This window comes from Acomys minous, assembly GCF_964271855.1.
Source record: "Acomys minous genome assembly, chromosome: 12".
Classification (NCBI taxonomy): Eukaryota; Metazoa; Chordata; class Mammalia; order Rodentia; family Muridae; genus Acomys; species Acomys minous.
The window spans coordinates 49,960,558-49,965,041 of NC_140493.1; the positions used below are offsets into that span (position 1 = coordinate 49,960,558).

The 4,484-nt window shown below is 39.1% G+C and overlaps 1 long non-coding RNA gene across 1 annotated transcript; it reads right to left on the reverse strand.

Annotated features, from left to right (window-relative positions):
• Positions 1-1,999: 1,999 nt before the first annotated feature.
• Positions 2,000-4,184, reverse strand: LOC311578746. The gene is made up of 3 exons (XR_014772963.1): positions 4,129-4,184; positions 2,934-3,067; positions 2,000-2,027 (listed from the first exon to the last, which is right to left on the reverse strand). It is a non-coding gene; the product is annotated as an uncharacterized lncRNA (long non-coding RNA).
• Positions 4,185-4,484: the final 300 nt, after the last annotated feature.

A 4,484-nucleotide genomic window follows, 5' to 3' on the forward strand; every position in this document is an offset into this window, starting at 1 on the left:
CATTTTTATACATAGAAATCTAACTGTTAGCAATACACATAAGCCTAGGTAGATATTGAGCCTGTCAGACGCAGTTAGGTGTGTCCTGAAGAGATGCAACTTGGGTGTGTCTCTAAAAGCATCCATAGACAAGAATGCTGAAGAATGGAAAGTTCCTGCCTATTTTAAAGCAAGTTGCTTGGGAGAGCACTTGTGATCTTTCAGCCTGCCAAGGGTGTAGGGGAGGACTTATTTTATAAACAATTGGACTTTTGATCTCTCTCTCTCTCTCTCTCTCTCTCTCTCTCTCTCTCTCTCTCTCTCTCTCTCATCTTGGAAGAGCATTTTTGGAGGAGCTTCATGTAAGAGATAGATATCTTCATTTGGGCCTTGCATGAACAACAAGGGAGCAGCCAGCAGCACACAAACAACACAAAAGTCTAGGAAACAGAGCTAAAGACCATCTTGGGTTTGGAGAAGCTCAAAAGAAAATCAGGCTAGCTAGGTAGAATGACACAGGTGAGAGAGTCCCGAAAAGCTAGTAGTTTAATTGTAGAATCAGCTTTGCAAATTGATATTTTGCATATAGTTCAGAAAATAATATTACCTCACTGAGCTAGCATGTTTTTTTTTTTTTACTCAGTTTATGCCTCCCGTGTGTCTTTATTGGTATAAATTTTAGATAATTTAAAGAGTTACCTCCCAAGGGACTAATATATTAGAATAAGCTCTGAGTTCTTGTTATGGGATATTTCTGTGACTTTTATAACTAAACATATTGATTTTGCATGTCAACATGTTCTGACATGTATATATTTTTGAACCTCCAAAGAGATTTTTTTTCTATTGTTTAATGTTGGTTTCAGGGTTCAAAACATTACCTCAAATATACTAGGCAAGTGTTCTATTTTTGAGTGACATTCCCAGTCTGATTCTTCCACTTTCTCTTGAGTGCTGGTTAAGTTTTATCTTATTTTGACTTAGTAGCACATATTAGGCATTTGTGTTAATGGGTTTCACTATGCTATGTCAACACACATACAATATGACTTGTTCAAAACAGTCTTCTTACTGTTGCCATTTCTTCACGTGCATAGCTATTCTCGTCTAGGGCTTTACAAAATACACAAAAGCTTATTGTGAAATACCTTACTGTGTGCGGGGACACTAGAACTTAGCCCTTTGTGCTATGTTTGGTAACCATTATCCACCCTCCCTTTACTCCAAGGCACTTTCCTAATCCCTTGCAATTCAAAGTCCTGGTGTTCAGGTGAACTTTGTGTTATGAAGGAAAACAGGTTTGTCTTTATTTATCTGTTTATTTCACTTAACTAAATGACAATGTATTTTGTTGAAGACTTCAGAATTTCTTCCTACCTTATGGATAAATAACACTCCATTGTAGATGTGCAAGTTCTATTTCCTGATCCATTTGTTCGGAGGCATCAAGACCTACTTCATATTTCAACTACTGTGAACAGTGTGTGATAAATATGGTTATGTGGGTGTCTCTTTGGATGTAGCCTAGAATTAGGACAGATAACTTATATGGTAAGTATATTCTTTCATATTTTGACAGTTTTATGGTTATAGGCCATGTATTATGAATATGTTCATTTTCTTTCCCTTTATGAATCTCTTCTTTCCAAATAGTTCATGTCATATCTGGCAAAGGTGCTGAAAGCAAGTCTATGTTGCACACTCATCCCTAGGTTGGATACCCACACCGTGCTACCAAAGGCCAGAGAACATCATAACAGGGGACTTGGGAAGAATGTAAAAGCAAGAGCATGGGAGCAGTGCCATGAAGCACTGGAATTCAGATGAGACATGACTCCAACGATCACGACAGACAGAAGCAAACGATACCTGACATGATTGGGCCACTCAGTCTTCCATTTTGGATAGAGGAGGCCATCTGTGCTTTTGACAGTCTTTTCTTATCACAGGGCAGAGACTGTACTTGGATATTGAAGGCCTAAGTAGATGTTGTGTTTATCAGATGCAGTTATGTGTGCCCTGCAGCAATGTGTTTGTTAGCCTCCAGCCTGTAAGTTGAGGTAATATAGTTAAAAGGTCCAGGTTTTAGATTCAGCTATATCTAAATTAATCTAAGCACAACTTGAATTTCAAAGAAGGAGAAGGAAAAGAAGGAAAAGAAGAAGGAGAAGGAGAAGGGGAAGGGGAAGGGGAAAGGGAAGGGGAAGAAGAAGAAGAAGAAGAAGAAGAAGAAGAAGAAGAAGAAGAAGAAGAAGACAACACCTTGAACACATTTCTCAGTACCTTTCCCACATATATTTGGAAATTTGCTTTATCATACTACAATGAACACTAAACTGAATAGCATACAGGATAATATCAAGATAACCCACATAGTCAACACCTTGAATGTTTTTTAATGTTAACATTTAAAACATGCTTTGAGCAATTTTAAAAATACACTGAATTATTGATAAGTGTAGTTCTGATAAGTGACATGATACAATCATCCATATGTATATATATATTTATAAATAACAAAACATTGCACTGTAACCCTTAAATATATAACTGTAGTTTGTATAAGCGGATATTAGCTGTTAAGTAGAAGACAATCACTGTACAATCCACATACCTGGAGAGGCTAAGTAACAATGAAAGCTCTAAGGGGAATATGTGGATCTCCCTGGGAAGGGAAAATAGAATAGACTTTATGGGTGGACTGGAGATGGGTGGGGTTCGGAACAGGAAGGATCAGGTTGGGGAGGAAGGGATTGAGGAAGAGAGTACAGGGAGAGATTACTGGAAGGGGAGGCATTGAGGGGTTGATGTAGAAATTTACTTCCTGGAACCCATGAGAGTGGTCCTAGTCAGGACTCCAAGTATTGGACTATATGGAGCCTGAACTGGCCATCCTTTAGTGGTACTGAGACACCAACCCAGCTGAAAAACCTTTAACTTACAATCTATCACACCTGGAAGACGTGCTGGGGCAACGGTGGCTCCGAACTTGTAGGAGTGGCCACCCAATGACAGCACAAGCCACAAGAGGTAACACATGGGAACACTGCCTGATGGCCAGGAACTGGAAGCTGGCTAGCTCAGAGACCTACTGTAGAACAAAACACTACTGATAAAAATAAAGTTAATGAAATGATTCCTGCTATATTCATAGATCAGTGCCTAGCCCAATTATCATCAGAGAGGCTTCCTCCAGCAGCTTATGAGATCAAATGCAGAGACACAGAGCCAAATATGTGGTGGAGCTTGGGGAACACTGTGAGGGTGGGAGAAACGGATGATAGGAACCAAAGGGCTTGAGGAAAATAGGAGAACTCACAGAACATGGTCCAGAGAATCAACTAAGAAGGGCTCATAGGTGCTTACAGAGACTGAAGGAACAAACACAGAGCCTGCAAAGGTCTGCATTAGGTTCTCTCCATATATGTTGTGATTGCTTAGCTTGGGATGTTTCTTCTAGCAGTGGAAGTGGGGTTGTCTTTGCCTCTTTTGCCCTTGGGTCCCTTTACCTCCTACGGGGTTGCCTAGTTTAGCCTTGAGATGAGGGTTTGTGCTTAGTATTAATGCATCTTGTTATGCCATGTTCAGTTTATATCACTGGGAAGTCTGCTCTTCTCTGAAGGGAAACAGGAAGAGTGGATCTGGAGGAAAGGGGAGGTGGGGGGCGGGGCCTTGGAAAAGGGGAGGAAGAAGAGGCTGTAGTTGGGGTGTATTGTGTGAGAAAATAATAAAAGAAGAGACAAAACTAATACACAAAAAATAAATAACTGCAGTTTATAATTCAAAAATTTTAAATTAATTACTACTAAAAATTAACATATCATTCATACAATAGTTAACATTGTTTAATAGTTTATCTATTTTATTATATTTAGGTTAAGAGTTCTAGTCTGTATGTTTCTGTTATTTCTTTCAAAAAATGGTCATGAATAGGACTTCAGTCCAAGATGAGCAAGAAGTACAACTGTCTATGTATGTAGACTTAACCAAGTGATTTCAAAATGTCCCGTGTTCATCTGTAAAGCAGCAAACTAGAACTTGATCTTGAATGGTGAGATAGCTCAGTGCTTAAAAGACTTGCTTATCAAGCACAAAAATATGAGTTTGGATTCCCAGAACCTAAGCATGTTGTTGGGTATGGTGGCATACCTGTAATTCCAGCCTTAGAAGATGGAAACAGAGGATATTCGGGCACAGCAATGTAGCTAGTGAGACTAGAAATATAGGTGAGAGACCAATTAACAAGATGGAAGAGATAGTGAGGACAATTCTAGACACTAATCATGGGCCTCCATATGCATTCACACACATAGGTACACACTCACACACATACTCACATTCATGGAAACATGTATTCCTAACATGTACACACTACAGCCCCTATACAACCCCCAACACATACATACCACACAAAATGGAAAAATAAATGCAAAACCAGACAAAACTTAATAGGTTGGCCCTGAATAGTTCTTAAGAAATGCACAATAGGCATTTCACAAAGTTAT